We start from the raw sequence: 22,106 nt of genomic DNA on the forward strand, positions 1-22,106 counted from the left end.
TCTTCCATACTTTCTCTTCCTCTTCCACTTCAAAACTAAAATTATAAATTAACATAAGAATGTTTGGCCTCTTTCTCCTCAACTTCAGCCATACCTTTACGAGAACAAAGCGATTTGGCATCAAGAAATTCTACCATATGTTCTCTTTCTTTTTCTTTTCTTTTTTTTCTTTCTAATGAACAAATTATAACCTTTGAGCGAGGGAAGACTGTTAATCTTTGAGCTTTATGGAATCAATAAACAAAATTATATTAATCAGAAGTGAGTAGATTGAGTAGAAAGCTTTGAATTTGAAAATCAAAATTTGCAAAATTATTTTTTGTTTGGTGGTGTTGTTGCAAATGGTTGAGAATATATTTAGGTATTTATATCTCAACTCTGAGAGAATTTAGTGAAGATTCGAGGTGGTTTTGGTTGAAATTTCAGATTGAAACTCGAAAAAGAATACAAACAAATTGTATATATTTTTGTATGTCGAGTGTAGAAGGTATACACAATATCTACAACTTACATAATCGCATACAATTATTGTTTTTGACTGGATTTTGTATATAAAAAAATGTGTATTTAAGTTGTAGATAAATTGTAGATATTGACCGAATTTGTCTATATTTTGCAAAAAAAAAAACTTTAGTTACTTTCTATAAATATAAAAACTTAGACAAAACCGGATAAAAAAATTAAAATCTCGCATGTACACGAAAAAGTGCCTAATATCTTTTACCCACTTTAACAGGCTTTGGACTCAAATTTTTTCCATAACGTGCATATATAGAGCACTATACAAGGCTTTATTCACTGTTGGTTTGTGGGATTTTTTAGAATGAGACGAAAGACATTGAAAATACTTTAAAAAGACTGACAACCCACAAAAACCAGAAAAGACCAGTTGAATGTAGTGACACCAATGTTATCAATTTGATTGCTTACACAATTGATAAACTCTTTCGTTTTTCAACTCCCTTTGATTAACTTTTAGTTAATTCTGGTATTTAATTTTGTAAAATATAAGGGCTATACAATTTCTTTTAACATGTCTTGCATATATACGTTATGTAAATGCCTAATTTTTGCTCTTCTTTTTAGATTATATCTTTTAAGTTTATTGTGTGTGTATTTGTATATTTTTAGAATTAGATTATAGTTAATAGTTTGATAAGGGAGTTATGAAGATTTGGTCTTGTCATTTTAAGGCCAAAATTGGCCCAAAAATGGACTAAAATCAGCGGCCCAAAGCACCAGACTCCCCCAACTCAAGGCCCCAACTGAACACCACAAAAAGATGTTGTTTTGATTAGTAGGCTGAGATTGAATCTAAGTCATTCAATCTCATCTAATGCGACAGCCCCTATCAATCTCCAACCCAGGTATTTAAATTTTAAAGCCTCAGTTACCCAAATTTTGCCCTCATTTTCCCTTTATTTTCCTTGCTCTCCTCTCTCTACCTCTCTCGCCCCACTGTTGCCCATCTTTGCCGGTCGAAAATCGCCACCATCGACCAACCACCTCCAATCACCCCCAAAATTTCACCATATAATCTCCACAACCTCCTCTTTTCATATCTCCAAACCAAATCTGATACACATATTTCAGCTACTACAAAGCTTAATGCCATCTAAGATGCCAGGTCAGATGCCATGTAGACCAGTAATTAGGCTTGTTGTTGTTATTTCAAATTTTAGTGATGGAGAGAAAGTTAGTTAGCTTCATTTCAGCTATTTTGTATTTCATTTGCACTCCTTTTGTAATAGATCTTAAATAGGAGAATTGTAAGCGAGCTATAAACTTTTGAATGCTTAGGATCATCTGATTTCTCTTTTCTCTCTGAATTCTCTCTTCTTCTTCCTTTCTTTCTCTCTTTTTCTTACTTCCACTCTTAGTTATTGTTCCATTAGTTCCCGATACTAGAATTTGGTACCAATTGATATCAGAGATCGTAGAAAATGGGACCACGCAGAGTTGTCGATATTGTGACGGGAAATCAGCCCATGGATTTACATGAGCAATATGAAGATCTAACAGCTCAACAGCTAAATCTAAGGGAGGAAATGGCTCAGAAATAGCGGTAATTAAGAGACGATTTGGACAAACGCCATGCTGAGCTGATGGTAAGTTCCCTCAAAAACTCGTTCGATGGCTTTCAATAGAGTCAGCAATCAAAGGACAATGCTTCTACTTCGACTGCTAGGGATAAGGTGCTACAATCTGGGCATGACATCCTTGGTCCCAATCCTTACGATGTTAATACAAATCGAGGTCATAATTTGATTTTCCCTCATTTTAGTGGAGAAAATTTGAAAAGCTAGTTGTATAGAATTGAACAATACTATTCTATTGATAACACTCATCTCAATAAGAGACTCTCAATTAGAGAATGAGTTTAGTTGCAATAAATTTGGATGATGAGGCATTGGAATTACATCAATCTTACATGAAATGTTGTGAATCAATTGAGCTGCCTAACTGGGATGAATACTTAGCTGCCTTGGTTGAAACATCTAGTGAGGAGTTTTCTGATCCAATGCTAGCGTTAAAGCAGCTAAGACAGACTGGTTCAGTTAGGGAATTTCAGTTTGCTTTTGCTCGACTCCTAGCTCAATGCAATTTGTCTGTGAGCCAAGCTATTTCCTATTTCCTAGGTGGACTCAAAGAAGAATTACTGAATCCTATGAAGATGCATGAACCTCAGACTCTGTCCAAAATATATAGGCTAGCTGGATTAGTAGAAGTTACCTTGGCTGCTCATGCTCAAGCACAAAGGTCCAACTCTGGAGGGCATTCTTCCTTTGCTATCAAACGACCTGCTTATCACTCCTTAGAATCTAGACCACACATAATCAGTGTTGCTCCAGCAACTAAGCTAGCTTTACCTACTCCTCGATCCCCAGTTGTTCCTAAGAACAGGAGGACAATTTCTCCTGTTGAAATGCAGGCTAAGAGAGCACAGGCCTTATGTTACTTCTGTGATGATAAGTATTCCCCTGGCCATAAGTGTACACTCCCCAAGCAATTGTTTGTACTGGATTTAGAGTATGGTGATGATGAGTGCTCAGAAGAAGCAATACCAAAGGCAGAAGGTGATGCTATTACTAAGGAGTGGTCTGTTACTGAAGGTGATCCACCCATGATTTCCTTATGTGCATTGAGTGGAATCCAAGGTGCACAAACCATACGTGTGATTGAGTATAGTAACAAAAGGACACTGTAAATTCTTCTGAATGGGGGGAGTACTCACAATTTTATAGATTGTGAATCTGCCAAGAGGCTAGGTTGACAGATCTCTCCTACTAAGATTAGATATGTCAGCCTTGGTCATAATTCTATAGAGGCTATATTTGGAGTAGTAAGGAATTTTCAATGGATGTTGCAGGGTACATCTTACCTTATAGTCTTTCCAGTTAGGAAGTATGACTTAGTTTTGGGAGCATTATGGATGAAAACTCTGGGACCAATTACCATGGACTACACAGCCTTGACTATATCCTTTACTTATCAAGGCAAGTTTCATCTTCTGAATGGTGTCTCTGAAGAAAGCAACTTCTCCAGCACCAAGGCTATCAACAAGATAAATGGAGATGAGGTCCAACTCTTTATGCTACAAGTCCTAGTTGTTGAACCTGAATTGCAAGCACATGAAGTGTTTAATGCATTGTATATGTCTACGGAAATCCATGTTCCTGCTATTATTGATGCACTTCTCACTCAGTACCATCAGGTGTTTGTAGATCCAACAAACTTACCTCCACAAAGAGGTACTTTTGATCATAGTATTCCCCTACAGTCTGGGTCTAAGCCTATCAACATTAGACCTTACATGTATTCTTCTATGAAGAAAGATATTATTGAGAAGATGGTTAAGGACATGTGGCAAGTATAGTAATAGTCCTTTTGCATCCCTTGTGATATTAGTAGGAAAGAAGGATGGCACTTGGAGGTTATGTGTGTACTATAGGGAATTGAATCAGTACATTGTGAAGGACAAATTCCCTATCCCCATCATAGATGATTTATTAGATGAGTTAGCAAGAGCAATGTTATTCTCCAAAATTGACCTTTGACCGAGCTATCATCAAATAAGAATGGTACCAGCTGACGTTCCTAAAACAACCTTCAAGACTAACTTTGGCCATTATGAGTATTTGGTTATGCCATTTGGCTTAACCAATGCTCCATCTACATTTCAATGTCTCAAGAATCACATATTCCAACACTTTTTGAGAAAATTTGTTCTAGTTTTCTTTGATGACATCTTAATATATAGTAAGAGCCTGCAGGATCATGTTTTTCATTTATAACAGGTGTTTGAATCATGGTTCATAATAGCATATTAGCCAAGCACTCTAAGTGTGTCTTTGAAGTTTCTCAAGTGGTGTATTTAGGGCATTTTATCTCTAGTGAAGGGTTTTTTTACAGACCCTAAGAAGATCACTGCAGTTCAACAATGGCCTTCCCCTACAACAATCAAACAACTAAGGGGCTTCCAAGGACTTGTAGGTTACTACAGGAAATTCATTAAAGGTTATGGACTTATCAGTCGACTATTAACTGAGCTATTGAAGAAGGACAACTTTAAGTGGTCTGCAGCTGCTGATCATGCCTTTGATGCACTGAAGTTAGCTCTCACAACTGCTCGTGTCTTACATTTGTCTGATTATTCTATTCCCTTTAGGGTTGAGACAGATGCTAGTGGTACTGGCATTGGGGCTGTTTTAATGCAACAGGTTCTACCTATAGCCTTCAATAGTAAGGGATTTGCTCCTAGACATGTTGCCTTATCAGTATGAAAGGGAACTGCTTGCACTAGTCTTTGCTGTCACTAAATGGTCCTATTACCTGCTTGGCCAGCACTTAATTGTGAAGACTGACCAAAAGGCCCTGAAATACTTATTGGAGCAAAAGTTACATACTGCTTCACAACTTAGGTGGCTAGCTAAGTTGCTTCATTTTGATTTTGAAATCCAATACAAAAAGGGAAAGGAGAATGTTGATGCAGATTCACTCTCAAAGGTAGGTGGTGCTGAATTGATGGCCTTGATGGTCCCTTCTGTTCAAGCTGACATATGGCAAGAGATCACAACTAGTTGGTATGTTGACCCTGCACTAAAGGCCCTTATTGTTTCTCTATCTCAGACGCCTCAGAAACACATTACTTGGATCAATGCTCAGTTAAGAAGAAAAGGGAAGCTTGTAGTGGGGGATGATGAGGTTCTAAGGAAGATAATCATAAGTTTATGGCATTCTACTCTCTCTGGTGACCACTTTGGTATTGATGCTACTACAAGGAAGGTGGTGGCTTACTTCTATTGGATGGGAATCAGAAAAGACATCTTGGATTTTATACACAAGTGTGATACTTGCCAGAGTAACAAATATGATACTTCTGCTTATCCTGGCTAATTGCAACCACTGCACATACTTACTGCACCTTGGATTGACATTAATATGGACTTCATATAGGGATTGCCTAAATCTAAAGGCAAGACTGTCATTTGGGTGATTGTTGATAGGCTCACTAAGTATGGGTATTTTATTGCTCTTGCTCACCCTTACACTGCTCAAACTCTTGCACCTATGTTCATGGACACTTTTTTTAAACTTCATGGATTTCCTGCTTCCATTACAAGTGATATGGATCCTATCTTCATGAGCTTCTTTTGAAAGGAATTATTATCAGTTCAAGGGGTAACTATGCAGACTTCAACTGCTTATCATCCATAGACAGATGGTCAAAGTGAGGTGCTCAATAGATGTTTGGAAACGTACTTAAGGTGTTTCTGCACTGACTCTCCTGCAGATTGGTGCTCTTGCTTGTCCTTAGCTGAGTTGTGGTACCCTCATTTTACTATTCATACTACCCCTTTTGGACTTTTATATGGCTATCCTCCTCCCTTACACCTGGCTTACCTTCCTGATGAGTCCTCTATTGATGCCGTTGAAGACCTTATGTTGGTCGGAGAATTTAAACTTCAGTAAGCAAAATTCAATTTAGGCAGAGCTCAACAACGGATGTAGGCATAAGTTAATAGCCACAGATCTGATAGAACATTTAAGGTGGGAGATTTGGTGTTTGTTAAGCTACAACCCTATAGACAATCCACACTTTTCCTCTCTCCTATCACAAGTTGACATCAAAATATTTTGGTCCATATCATATTGTGGAAAGGGTGGGAGTTGTTGCATACAAGCTTCTATTCCCTCCTGAGGTCCAACTTCACCCCACTTTTCATATTTTTCAGCTCAAGTTCTGTTATGCTCTACCCTCCACTATTGTGTACTCTCCTGTTTTGAACTTGGTCAGTATTTTATGCCGCTCTCCAAAAGCAATGTTAGGGAGGAGACTCATCAAGAAAGGGAACAAGGTTGTGGCCAGTGTTTAATTAAGTGGAAGGATTTAGATGCAGCTCAAGCTACCTAGGAGTTTTCTTCAGACTTGCGCACCAGATTTCACACTTCACCCTTGAGGACAAGGGTGTTGTTCATCGAGGGGGTATCGATACTTATATTTCAGCTACTACAGAGCTTAATGACAACTAAGATGCCATGTAGACCAGCAATTAGGCTCTTTACACAATTGTTGCCGTTATTTCAAATTTTAGTAATGGCGGGAAAGTTAGTTAGCTTCATTTCAGCTCTTTTGAATTTTATTTGCACTTCTTTTGTAATAGATCTATAAATAGGAGAATTGTAAGTGAGCTATAGACTTTTGAATACTAAGGATCATCTGATTTCTCTTTTCTCTCTGAATTCTCTCTTCTTCTTCCTCTCTTTTCTCTCTTTTTCTTACTTCCACTCTTAGTTACTGTTCCATTAGTTCCAGATACCAGAATTTGGTACTAAAATCCTTAAAATATCCCTCAAAATCCATGAATAGTAGATCTAAGAAGCCCTACCCATCACTTTTTTTTCTTCTAAAATTTGTGAGATTTGAGCCATATTTTCCGCCCAACACCTATACATGGACAAAGTTCGACAAGGACTATTGTTTAACGTTGGTCTCAAGCCGAAAATACGAAAACCATTTTCCGGCGAAGCTTCCGTCCACCACCGAACTGCCACACCTTCCTCCAGTTTTCCTCCCCGACTCGTAAGCATTCTTTTCTTTGTAATACAATGATGCTCCAAGGTTGTGGTTTCAAGGATTGCCGAATCGTCACCTATCATCAAGAAAAGGGTCGGAACCGTCACCTCGAGTAGTGGTAAATACCAAATCTCGTCTTTTTGCTCTATTTTTCTTATTCTCGGCCAGTATGCCATGCTTTGGGTTTCAAATCATCTTCTGTAATTTTGTCATTCAATCATTGGCCTTTACTGATTATTAGTGCTCGAATGTGATCGTTCCATATGTTAGTATAGTTATATTTGGAATTCTTGTTGTCCGACCTAGCCGGTCGATTATATCGCTTGTCAATTTGTTATGCTAGTCCAAATAAAAATTAGATAGCCGCTTAGTTCATTGTTAATGTCACCTTTGAAGATTTGTCAGTTAAGCAATTACTACTATCAATGGTTCGGTTGTTCAGTATTTGTTCGCATAATTTAATTTGGTTTAATCTAGTTAGTTGGAGTACTTAGTTTAGTTATGACTGAAGTTATGTTTACTTTGTCAATTCAATTAGTGAGTTGAGTAATCATGAAATACGGTACATTAGTAGTTTACTTTTTACTAGTAGGGTGGCTGAAAAGACCCTTTTCCTCCTTGCTTCTGCCACAGCAAGTTTTTAGACTGTACACAAAATCAAGTCCCTTTTAAATAGATTTTTGGTAAATCAAAATCTGTCCAAAAAGTGGTTTTCTTTGCCTACTAAAGAGCTGCCATTTCCTCACTTTACATACGATCTTAGACTCAAACATCATCTTTTTACACTCTAAGAAAGCAGAACTTAGAGAGAAAAATCATCAGGTAAACCCTCAGAGTGAGCTGAAAACCTGAGAGTCTTGGAGTAATTTCTCTTTGAGCAAAATCTTTCAGAATAACAAAGTTTGTAAAGTTAGTTCTAGGCTTCTTTACTCTTTGAATTTGTTGGGGCTCAAGGTCTATTTTGGGTCATTTTCTCGTGTTGCAAGGTACTGTTTGTTGCTGTCATTGCTGCTGGATTTCAGTTCATATCGCTGTAATTTGATTCTCTGCAACATAGGTAAGCCTTAAACCTCTGTAATGCAGATTTTTCGATATTAATAAACATGACATGTATTTTTAGCATGTCCCAGTGTTGTTTAGTTAAAAAGAAAATAGATGAATACTGAATAGCTGTTTCTATGGTTATGTCTTATGTCTCAAGTAGATTTATGTGCTAAAATATGGATATTTGGTTCATTTTTATTTGCTTAAGTTAAGTTTTCATTTTGGAAAAAAGAATAGTTCAAAGATTCTACTTTTACTGTTAGCAAGTTAAACTGATTTTACTTTTCTTTGTAAATATTGGATTTCTAGTGAGGTTCTTTTATTTATAATGATCTGGTGCTTATTTATATTTTGAACTTGAGCTTGTTCCTTGGGGGTGAAAGAGTATAGTTTTCCATGGCTCCAGTTGTTACTTGGTTTCCTGAATTTCAAGTTTTCTTTAATGATTAAATAAGTGTCCATGACCATATTAAATGGCTAAAATTTTTAGTGTCAAGGCAAGCAGGGGCGGATCTACCTTATAGGGTAGGGGTGACACGCTACCTGCCCCCTTCGACAAAATTTTTTAGTAGGTATGTTGATATCTCTGAAATAAAGTAAATATATATAAATTGGCACCCGTATCACACAAATTGCATGTGGGTGCCATGGTTCAACGCTGCCTCTTAAGTCTCATGTTGGCTTCACAGTTCTGAGTTCGTTTCTTGCGCAGCGTCCTCTTTCTTTTCTCTTCCTCGTATTTGCAACTAAATCTCTCTTTTCTTCTTTTTAAAATTTTTTTACACTTTATTTTGCTTTCTACAATTATACATTATTTCATGAGTAATCTATTTTAATGCATAATTTTAAAATGATTCTAGGTAATATGTAGTTTCTTTCTTTTTAACGATACAACATTAGTTTATATATTGGAGTATAATTTGAGCAATATCATTTATTGGCTTTTGAAAAAAAATATCTTGATTAATAGAGGTTTTGAGTTGATTTTCATAGGTTGAAAATTTGAAACTTTTGGTTTGGAAACAATTGTCATATAACTCGATAATTAAATTGGAAAAAGTTATCCAAGAACAATTATCAATTAAACAACTCAAACAAAGAATATATAGTAATTAAGCTACTTTTTAAGAAAATTTTCTAATTGGAAGCATATTTTCATGAAATATTATTATTATTTGCAATTTTGTTCCAGAATATAATTATATCAAGCATAAAAAATATGAACTAAAACCGAATTATTTGCCTATTTGCGGATAAAAGACAATTGAATTAATCAAAAACTAATAGAATTAGTCTGTTCTTATTCGGTCTTTGTGGCTAGTGGTAAGTATGCTATATATATGTATAATGGCATCTGAAGGCAAGTTGTCTTTTAAAAAATGATAACATTAATTGTTGTCATCAAATTTTTAGTTAAACAAACAAAATAAAAAATCTAAGGTCATGTGTGTTGAGCTTATTAAAAATGCATTCTCTGCACGTTGGTGTTCAAGTTCTAAAAATTCATAGTCAATGTTAGCTACTCTCTAAGTGATAAAAATGATACTTCCCTTCGAGGGTAGTCTAGTAGCGTTTCTTTCCACGTGAAGTGTTTAAATCTTTTGTTTTTGGACTTCTTTATTTATTTTCTTTCTTTATTTGGAGGAACCATTGTTGGATTTTTCTTTGAAAAAATAAAATGTACGTACATGGGAAACTTCTTGTGTTTTGATTTTCAATCTCCTGGAAGGATGTAATTAAAGATCAAATCAGTTAAAAAAAAAAGTGGCTCATTCGGCTTTTGGCTCATTTTCTATAAATAAATAAATAAATAAATAATTTAAATACTTTCCTTTTGCCATGAACTAGCATCAATTTAAGCTGCTGGAATTTTCTTCCTGGGCTACGGGAAAAGTTGAAGTTGGGCTGTTCGCTTGGCCCAAGTGTTGTTCCCAGACCTTGAATAGTTAACTCAAATACCAAAAGATTCACAAAATGGGCCAGCAGCACATAGGTCAAGAGAGTGAACCAATGCCACTACAATAGCCAAATCTTCAAAGTAGCCCATTATTGAAATTGATAAAAGCTGGCCCAAAATTTTAAATACCTTGGTTGTTTGTATAATTAATTTCCATAAAATAAAAAGGGAAACTATCAGCTATGTCCATTTATAAGTAGCTCATTATAAAAATTGGTCAATTCCTAAAATATTACTAATATTAGCCAAATATTACTAATATTAGCCAATTAGCTATTTATAACCAAAAAATATCAAATTTTTGCTTTCTTTTGAGTGAGTGCTATTAGAATAGATTGGGTATATCTTAAGGAGCTTGAATCTCAGTTTTGGGATGATTTGGTGAAGTTTTGAATTGAAAATTCGAAGTAAAAACTAAATATGAAAAAAATGATATGTATATCACATTGTGTATCATTTGTGTATCACATATGTATCATATTTGTATCGATTGTGTATCACATGTATATCCATGTATACCTGTGTGCGTGATACATGTTTGATACATGTGTCGCAGAAGAATTTTTCGAACTCGATTTAATTACGAATTTTGATACAAAATCAGTCCAAATCATCTCCAATCTTCCTCAAATTTTGTATATTGACTTATCTATATGTTTTCAATAAATTTCAACTACACCCATTAAAAAAAATTCCTTTTTTGTTTAGATTTTTGGAATATATATATATATATATATATATATATATATTTTGTATTTCATCACCTTATTTGATACCCCATCCATGAAATTTCCTTTCCATCTTGCATCTAATGTTGCTAATCACGCTTAAAATATATGGAAGATGATTTTTGCATGTGGTTCTTTGAGAGAAAGAATCTTATTTATTTGGTTTTCAATTTTATATATGTTTGGCTAGCTTTGGTAAGTCTATGACTAATGGCTAGAGGTTGGTAAGTTGAAACTTATTTGGGACATTTGTGTAAGTTTTCCAAATAAAAATAGATTCCCTTTTTATTTATTTAAAATGACTTAATCAGTTTTAATAATTAAAACGTTAGGCTACTAGTAGGTGTGCTTTAATTTTTTCATTTACGGACTCGCTTGCGTAGCGTGATGTTTAATTCAATAATCTCATACCATATCCAATAGTTTTAATTAATTCCTAATTTAATTAATCCCATGTTATAACCGTGGAATCGCTTGTGTAAAGCGGTAGTTGATATTTAATAAGTTCAAAAATTAATTTCCTCAAATATAGTAATTTTTTCAAAAGTAATAGCGTGCTTCGTCATGACTGCGGATTCACTTGCATAGCGCAGTTATGGAAAAAATTAATAAATTTCGTCTCGATCATGCATTCGCTTGCATAGTGTGGTTACGATATCTTATTATCCAAAACATTCTTTGATAATTTTAATAATTAAGCAATAAAGGCGGACCTAGGCAAAACATGAAAACCCAAATAAGACACATTTTGTCTAAAATTAATCAAGCCAAGTTGTCGTCAATAAATCGACTGTACTAGAATCAAGTGATTCGAGGAGTGCCTCATACCTTCTTCCCCGTCAACATAATCCCTTACTCGGTCTCCCATTTTTACGGACCAAGTGGCGACTGTAAATAAAATAATCCCTACTCAAATAAGTCACTTTAATTGAAAAAACTCTTTAATCCACAACAATCCATAACATATATCTTTTGGGATAAAAAGGGATGGCACGTTATTGCCTACGTTAACTTTTAAGATTAGTATAAGATGGAAAATTTTATTTTGTGTCTCATACAATTGACACTAGTTGATGAGACAACTTTTTTGTCTCACAATTTTGTGGGCCCAGATTTGTGTGAACCCAAAAGTGTAAGATTGGGATCCACAAATTTGTGAGACAAAAAGGAGCCTCATACAACTAGTGTCATACAACTAGTGTCAGTTGTATTAGACACAAAATAAAACTTCTCGTATTTAATTGTCACATCACATGCACCTTTTTGGTCCAACTTTAGAGATAAAACATGGGGCTGAAAAATGTCAATATTGGAAAGCCCCTTTGTGGAATGCAGCCCCTTCTCTTCTTTACCTAATTTAGATCGAATGGAGGCTTTTGGAGCTTCCACTAGGCAACACATAAAAGTTTGCATATGCGCGCACGCGCGCACACATATATATAAAATATATTTGTGCATTTACATGTGTTGAGGTTTATGAGTTAAGAAGGGAGAAGGTTTTCACTATGTAAAATAGTATACAACGTTTGAGAAGTTTTATTTTGTGTCTCATACAACTGACATTAGTTGTGTGAGGCTCCTTTTTGTCTCGCAAATTTGTGGACCCCAATCTTACATTTCTGGGTCCATAAAACTGTGAGACAAAAAAGATGCCTCATATAACTAGTGTCAGTTGTATGAGACACAAAATAAAATTTTCCTACAACGTTTAATTTGAACGCATAACGAAATTGAAATCTAAATTTGTAAGGTTGCATGTATCGTAGTATCACGTAATATGAGCAAATATTGCACTTTGTCGAGAGAAAGAGCACAAAACCACTAGGATTGATTTGATATCGTCTTTTACAAAATGCCAAAATAACAGTTAATTAGTTTTAAAGTACTAAAAGTGTTGGAGAATTAATTTCCTCATTTTCAACATTTTGATGGCTTTGGTACCTTAGAGATGAAGGAAAACTCTTTTTCCTCTAGAGTCTTAATCATGAACCATGCCAGGATTATACAAATCCATCCATCTTTTGTGAAAAGTTAGTGGGGAATTCTAAAATCACATTCCTAAAACACGCCATACATTTCAAAGGAGAAAAGGTAAAGAAATAAACTAAAGCATAAAAGAGAAAAAGCATAAAAGAACAGAAAAGAAGTGTCAATTCCCGGCCCAAAAGCAACAGGATAAAAGAATTACCCTTATCACTCGTTTACATCGAAACCTTCTCTTAAACTAGTAATACACTGAACTTTCAAACACTAACCCTACTAATATCCTTATAAAATACACAGAGGTAGATTGCCTCCTTTTCTTCTTATAATGTTTATATTAAAAATTGATAATTTAAATTGTTTTGTCTCGGATTTATTGTCCAGTTAAGTTAGGTCAAAAAATAATTTAATAAGTATAAATTGGTGAATTGAATATAATACCCGAAATAAGAAAAAAGGAATCAGCAATGAGAAAAAAAGATAAATATGAAGATAGACAGAGGCACAGAGCATCGAGTGATAGGCGGCTTAAAAAGATGCCTATCATCATGAGTAGCCTTGCTCCTTGATCGCCGGGAGGAGCATCTCAAAGTATGAGGCAACAACAGTGCGTAGATATTTATATAAGAGTGTAAAATTATTATGATATAAACATGTGAATGTCACGTGAGTAGCTAGTTAGTTAGGAAGGTAGTTAGTTTGTTATAAGTAAGTTAAGGGTATTTTAGTCTTTTCTAGTATATATTGATTGTACATGGTAGTAAAGAGCAAGCTTGCTCATTCTCTCAATAACAAAACTTTGTTCTAGAACCATCCTTTTTTAACGACCTCAAGCAATCCTCACAATTTGACATGGTATCAGAACAACATGTCTGGATCGCACCGCGTTGATTTCTGATTTCAATTTCTAAATTCATTTTTGTTCTCAGTTGTGATTTCTCAATTACTCGAAGTTCAATCGCAATTTGACAATATTGTCGATGTCGGACATAGATTCATCCATGTAGGAAACTATGCTGATAGATCATAATCATCCTCTATACGTTGGTCCTTCCGACACTCCTAGCTCAGTTGTAGTTCCTGTTAAGCTTACAGGTTCAAAGAACTATGGGTTATGGAGTAGGTTGATGTGGATCGCTCTTCTGGGGAAGAAGAAGCTAGGTTTTGTCACTGGAACATGCAAAAAGGATGCATACGAAGGAGAGTTACTGGAGCATTGGGAAACATGTAACGCCATTGTTCTATCATGGATTATGAACAATGTAGCACATGAACTTTTAGGTGGAGTTGTGTATGCATCGGATGCACACCTAGTTTGGGAGAATCTGTGCGAAAGGTTCAACAAAGCGAATTGTGTAAGGATCTTGCAATTGCATCGTGAAATTGCAACTTTAGCACGGGGAACTAGTTCTGTGTCTGTGTATTTTTCAAAATTGAAGATACTTTGGCATGAGTATGATGTTTTGGTTCCATTCCCAAATTGTTATGAAAAATCGAAGGATCATGTAGAGCATTTGCATCAACAGAGAGTTATGCAGTTTTTATCTGGATTAAATGATTCGTATGATCAAGCAAGAAGGCAAATTCTCATGAAAACCACTACTCATTCCCTCAGCCAGACCTATGCAATGATTATTCAAGATGAGAGCCAACAGACAATTGGTGCAAACATGATCACTGATAAGGCGGAACCCCTAACTATGCAGGCAGGAAGGGGAAGAAAACAACTCCTTTAATGTGAATTCTATCACTTAAAGGGACATACCAAAGAGAATCGTTACAAAATTATAGTGTGATGACCCGATAGGTCATCTCATGTTCTGAAACCTAATTTTATGATCCGAAGTCTTAAAAATCATGTTTAGGCCTTTCTCGATTTGCGTGCACACTTCGGACATCTTTTTGAAAAGCTTTTATGTTAAAAACTGTTAAAAAAGAAAAATTTACCTAAACCTTCATTTGAGTTGACTTCGGTCAATAATTTTGGTAAACTGATCCGAATTTGTATTTTGACGGTCCTGATGGGTCTGTATCGTGATTTGGGACTTAGGCGTATGCTAGGAATCTAAATTGAAAGTCCCTAGCCCCGAGATGTCGGACTTTGTCGAAATTTGATAGTTAAAGGCTAAATGCATTTGAAATGTTTGACCAATGTTTGTCTTCTTAGATAACGGGTCCGTATTTTGATTCGGAACCTAGTATAGGTCCAATAACACATTTATGACTTGTCTGTGAAATTTGGTGAAAAACGAAATTGGTTTGACGTGATTCGGACGTCCGGTTGAGAAATTAGAAGTTTCAAAGTTTTTTTGAAAATTTCATTTGATTTGGTGTTCGATTCGTAGTTCTATGTGTTATTTTGGTGATTTGATTGCGCAAGCAAGTTCGTATGATATTTTTAGACTAGTATGCACTTTTGGTTTAGAGACCCGAGGGCTCGGTTGAGTTTCGAATAGGCTATAGGGTGAAATTTGACTTGGAGAAATTGCTGGTGTATCTGATCTTATTGCTGGCCTCCGATCTTGCATTTGCGAGATCAGACATCGCATTTACGACCTTTGAGGGGTTCGTATTTGCGAACTTCTCATCGCAAATGCGAAGAGAAGCTGTGCCACATAGGTTTGAATTTGCGAAATATATTTCGCATTTGCGATGAGGGTCTGGGGAAGGCATTCTTCGCATTTGCGACGATTGTGTCGCATTTGCGGTTCCATCAGAGTTCGCATTTGCGAACTAGTCTTCACATTTGCAAAGACCGTGAGGTGTGAAGGGCTTCACATTTGCGATGGTTTCTTCGCATTTGCGGGCTTCACATTTACGAAGCACAGGTCGCATTTGCGACATCTGCAGCTAGGTAAATATGATTTAGTCGGGATTTTTCTCCCATTCTTCAAATTTTCAAAACCTAAAACCTTAGAAGCGGTTTTCCAAAGAACGTTTCTTCCCCAAATCATTGGTAAGTGATTCTAAACTAGTTTCTTTCAATCTTTCACTTTATTTTACAAGATTTCAACCTAAAATCTAAGATTTTCATGGTAGAATTGGAGGTTTTTGGGTAGAGACATGAGATTTGATAAATTCGGAATTCAGACCTCAAATTGAGGTCGGATTCCAAAACAAATTACATAACCGGGCTCGGGGGTGAATAGGTAATCGGGTTTTGGTCCGAATTTCAGGTTTGGACCAAGCGGGCCTGGGTGTTGACTTTTGTTGACTTTTTCAAGAATGGCCTAAATTGAATTCTTTACAATCGTGGGTAGTTCCTAAGGCTTCATTTGAATCGTTGGATTGGTAAATTGCTAGATTCTATTGGTTTGGAGGCTTGTTTGAAGGGAAAAGCCATGGTTGAGCTTCGAGTTTGGCCGTTGGAGTGAAGTAAGTGTTGTGGTTAACCTTGGCTTGAGGGAGAAGGTCTTATTTGCCTATTGACTACGTGTTTGAATGCTAGGTACAACGTATAGGTGAGGTGACGAGTTCCTATGCGTTGTTGTTGGGTTATAGCATGCGGGTGAGTCTTATTGTTATAATTGTTGTCTTACTTGATCATGTTATCCATGCTTAGACTAGTTAATCGTTATGTTGATCATTCTTATCATGTTTACAGACTTTGGTATTGATTGAGTATTGACTCAAAGTTGAGGTTGGTATTGTGGAACCAAATGTTGAAGTAAGACAGGTTCTTGTTATTTCTATCTCCCTATTGTTATTGTTCATTATTTTGGTTAGGGAGAGTGTTAATGCACGAACGGTAATGATGTGTCGTGTTTTGTGAGTGTTAATGCACGAAGGGTGATGCCATGACATATTGTGAGTATTAATGCACGAAGGGTGATGACGTTCCATGTTATGAGAGAGTTAAATGCACAAAGGGTGATGCCGTGCTGTTTCTATTGTTACACATGTTGAGGTTGAGAGTAAAAGCACGAAGGGTGATGCCGTGAATCTTCCTTTACTGTGTTTACTTGTTCCTATCTGTTCAAGATATATTGGTTGATTGAGTTCTTATTACTGTTGTGATTCTTTATCTTGGGATCCCCTCAGCATGTCCTCCTCCCGATATTACTTGCCTTGTTCTTTCATTGTTGATATTAGTAAATATACTGTTAAATTGCACAGGAATAATTGTGGGTATCTTGTCATAGCCTCATCACTACTTCGCTGAGGTTAAACTCAACACTTACCAGTACATAAGGTCGGTTGTACTAATACTGCACTCTGCATTTTCTATGCAGATTTTGGTACTGGCTAGAGCTGATCGTGAGGTTAGCTGGTGGACTCCTCCGATAGGAGACCCAAGGTAGATCTGCCGGCATCCGCAGACCCTACAGTCCCCTTCTAGACATTTCATTTTACTGTTTCTTTTATTTCAAAAATAGTTGTATTTCTTTCAGACATTACTTGTAGTGAAATCTTAGAAGTTCGTGAATTGTGACTCCAGATCTGGATAGTAGTACATATATTGAGGCTGTTATGAATTTTCTGCATTTATTTTAATTCTTTACAGCTTATTTGCTATTAATCACTGAAAACTGTAAGAATTGCCTTAATAATTCTCTAACATTGGCTTGTCTAGCAAGTGAAACATTAGGCGTCATCACGGTCCCGACGGTGCGAATTCTGGGTTGTGACATATAGGTTACCCTGTAGATTTTGTTCCAAAGAGAAGGTATGATGAAGGTATGAAGAATGCAGGAGGTTGGCAGCAAAACTCTAATATTAATGCAAGAGGCTGGCAGCAGAACTCCAATGCTGGAAAACCAAGAGGAAGGAATACAACTGGTAAGCAACGTGGTTGGAAAAGAGAGCCAATGGCAATGATCAATAATTCAGACGTGTCTTCATCATATGCACAAGGCAATGGAGATAGTTCCTTTGGAAGCACTGAAGCAAATGATACAAAGGGATACCACTACTACACAGATGATCAATACAATCAGATAATGAACCTGCTGAACAAAGAACCCGGAGAACATCATGCCAGCATGGCAAGTACACGTACAATTACAAGTATAATCAGTTGCCTAATGACAAGTTATACACAAAAACACAAGAACAAGGAGTGGATTATAGACTCAGGTGACATACATCATATTACCTCTGATATAGAGTTATTAACAGATACTAAATATGCAGGGCAGATAAACCAGGATTGAGTACATTTTCCTACTGGAGAAAAGGCTGACATTACTCATACTAGTAGTGCAACCTTGTTAGATATAAGGGCAATCAGAGATGTCCTTTATGTTCCAAACTTCAACTTTAACCTATTATCAGTGTCAAAACTAACTAGGGAGATGAATTGTAATGCCAACTTCTTTCCTAATTTTTGTGTATTTCAGGACCTTTGGAATGGCAAGATGAATAGGATTGGTAGAGAAAAAGGAGGTCTATATATGCTCAAGGGTGATCACTGTGGAAGACTAGCTAGTAGAATAAGAACCTTCAATGTTGTGAGTAGGATCACCGAAGGTTCTTGCAGCCTATGGAACAAGAGGCTAGGCCATCCTTCCTTATCAATGATGAAACATATAGTAGGTCTACATAATAAAGTTAGTAGTATGCTACAAGATAGTTGCCCTATATGCCCATTGGCAAAATAGACTAGATTGGAATTTCCATTAAGTGATTCTAGAGCAGATACATTGTTTCATCTTGTGTATATGGACTTATGGGGACCTTATCAAATTGCTACCTTTGACAAAAAATAGTATTTTTTGACAATTGTGGATGATCATTCTAGATATACATGGGTATTTTTTCTGTAGTTAAAGTTTGAAGCTATAGTAGTAATAAAACAGTTCTTAACCATGGTTAAGAATCAATTTGGTATTATGGTTATGGTGATAAGGTCAGACAGTGGAACAGAATTCTTCAATAAGCAATTAACAAAATTGTTGAATGCTCTGGGTATATCCATCAAAGTAGCTGCCCTTATAATCCATAACAGAATAGCATAGTGGAGAGGAAGCATAGGCACATACTTGATGCTGCAAGAGCCTTAAGGTTTTAGAGCTAAATTCCAATCAAATACTGGAGAATGTGTGTCACAACAGCTGTCTTTTTGATCAATAGACTACCATCTAGTGTCCTAGGGGGCAAGACTCCATATGAGGTCTTGTATCATAAGAAGCCTAACCTTGCACATCTCAGAGTTTCTAGGATGTCTTTACTATGCTACTAATGCAGTCAAAAGAAATAAGTTTGCAGAAAGAGCCAGAGCAGCTGTTCTTATGGGGTATTCTAAGACTCAGAAAGGCTATATTTTATTTGATTTTCTCACAAAGAAATTCTTCATAAGTAGGGATGTTGTTTTTAGAGAATTCGAGTTGCCATTTTCTAAGGAGAATGAGGACAACTCAGTCAGTCAGGAGTGTGGATGAGAATTGAATTCTTTGTTGTTCTCTCCTTTACATACTAATGTTTTGCAGGAAACAAGTACTTTAAACTCCATGGAGGAAGAAGTAAATTTGCAGGACAATGGACAGAGTACATTGTAGGAAAACCCAGACTCAGACTCTGAAAATCTGCATGAGATGGATATAGCAGGGGTCTCTGAGAATGCATAGGAGAAATCAACTACCATTGAAGATCAACAAGGAAATATCAATGAGCAGCAGGAAAGTGAAAATGCAAAAAGCTCAAGACCAGACAGAAGATCTACAAGACAGGTCAAAGAACCAATATAGATGAAAGACTATGTGACAACCAAAAGAAACAAAAATTGCAACTATCCTCTTTCAAATTACTTGGCATATGATCAGACCGGTTTCTGCTACCAATGTTATCTAGCAAAATTTTCTCAACTAACTGAACCACATACATTCAAGGAAGTTGTAGAGGATAGTAGATGGATAGAAGCAATGAAACAAGAGGTGAAGGCATTACAAGATAACAACACGCGGAAAGTGGTAAACTTGCCAGAAGGGAAGGATGCTGTTGTATCAAAGTGGGTGTATAAAATAAAGTTCAAGGCAAATGGAGACATAGAAAGATTCTAGGCCAGATTGGTTGTAAAAGGATACAGTCAAAGGGAAGGCTTAGACTATCATGACACCTTCTCACCAATGGCCAAAATGGTTATTGGTGAGCAAGCTTGCCACCAGTACAAACTTACTAACTACCTTCCTAACTAACTAACTACTCACGTGACATTCACATGCTTATATCATAATATGTTCCCTCAAGCTGGAGGATGCATAAAATTGAACACTCCAAGCTTGCCTAGTAGATAATCGTGTTAAGCAGCCCCTAATGCTTTAGTCAACAAATCTTCCTGCTGCTCCTTAGTGCTAACATGGATTGTCTTAACCATCCCTTTCTTTATTTTGTCTCTAATGAAATGACAATCGATCTCTATGTGCTTTGTTTTTTCATGAAGCATAGTATTAGCTGCTAGTTGACTGGCTGACTTACTATCACTGAGCACTGTGACTAGTCGTACTATTTCCACACCTAATTCCTTTAATAAACCAAGTAGCCATGTCAATTCTGCAATGCTTGCAGCCATGCTTCTATATTCTACTTCAGCTGAACTCCTTGAAACTGTCTGTTGCTTCTTTGATTTCCAAGAGATCAATGAGTTCCCAAACTTGATAGCATATCCAATGATAGATCTTCTAGTATTAAGACAGGTAGCCCAGTCTGAATCACACCAACATGTAAGCTCCTTAGCATGTTCAGATTGCAGTAGCACACCTTGCCCTGGAGCACTCTTCAAGTACCTTACCACTCCAAAGGCAGCATCCCAGTAAGACTTTTTTGGTGCTTGCATAAACTGGCTCAAGGCTTGTACAACATAATTAATGTCAGGCCTTGTTATGGTAACATATAGAAGTTTTCCTACTAGCCTCTGATAAGTACTATCATCTTGTAGAGACATATCTCATGTGATTCTATTTTCCTTTGTCATACTCTATTGAAGTCAGCTTTGAATTGACTTCCAATGGTGTACATGCATGCTTAGCTCCACTTAATCCCATGTCTGATATCAATTCTAGCACATACTTCCTCTGATTCAGTAGTACTCTACTCTTAGATCTTAGGACATCAATTCCCAAGAAGTATTTCAACTCTCCCAGATCCTTCACTTTAAAGTTTTGATGTAGTATGTCTTAATCAGCTTTGCACAACTCCCTGTGATGAGGAGGTCATCCACATATACAAGAATGGCCACTATGCCTTTCTTGGCTCCTTAGTGTGCACAATGAATAATCATGATGGCTTTGTACAAAACCAGCCCCCAGTAAAGCCTCAATTTATTTAATATTCCATTGCCTTGAAGCTTGCTTGAGTCCATACAGGGACTTTATTAACTTGCACACTTTCTTTTCTCATTGTCTTCTAAAGCCTTCAGGTAGTTCCATATACACCTCTTCATATAGATCTCCCCCAAGAAGGCATTATAAACATCCATCAGATATAATCCCCATCCTCTTGAAGCAACTAAGGCAATGACAGTCCTCACAGTGACTATTTTGGCCACTGGTGAGAAGGTGTCATGATCGTCCAACCCTTCCCTTTGACTGTATCCTTTTGCAACCAATCTGACCTTGAATATTTCTATGTCTCCATCTGCCTTGAACTTTATTTTATACATCCACTTTGATCCAATAGCATTCTTCCCTTCTAGCAAGTTTACCACTTCCCATATGTTGTTGTCTTCACATGAGTAGTTAGTTAGTTAGTTAGGTAGTTAGTTTGTTATAAGTAAGTTAAGGGTGTTTTAGTCTTTTCTAGTTCTTCTTCTTCTAGTATATATCGATTGTACATGGTAGTGAAGAGCAAGCTTGCTCATTCTCTCAATAACAGAACGTTGTTCTAGAACCTTCCTCCATTACGACCTCAAGCAATCCTCACAATTTGACAAAAATAAATAACATTAATTATCATATTTCTACATTAAATTTCACAAGCATCCCAATTTTTTCTAAGTGTGGGTACCAGGTCTCTGCTTCACCTAAAGTTCGGCTAACGTAGTAAACATGAAATTGCATACCTTGCTCTTTTCAAACTAGGACACCACTTACCGCGACCTCCGAGACTGCCAAATACAAGTTAAGTTGCTCGTCCGCTTTTGCAGTGTGAAGCAATATTGGCTTGAAAGATACCGCTTTAATTCTTCCAATTCATGTTGGCATTCCGGGGTCCAAGTGAAATTTTTCTTCTTTTTGAGCAGCGAGAAGAACCTGTGACCTTGATCCGAAGACCTCGAGATGAACCGGCCTAAAGCGGCTATCCGTCCTGTTAACTTTGTACAACCTTAACTCTGTCCACGATTGTGATATCTTTGATTGCCTAGATTTTATCGGGGTTGATC

This window comes from Nicotiana sylvestris, chromosome 6 (genome assembly GCF_000393655.2).
Source record: "Nicotiana sylvestris chromosome 6, ASM39365v2, whole genome shotgun sequence".
NCBI classification, from domain to species: Eukaryota; Viridiplantae; Streptophyta; class Magnoliopsida; order Solanales; family Solanaceae; genus Nicotiana; species Nicotiana sylvestris.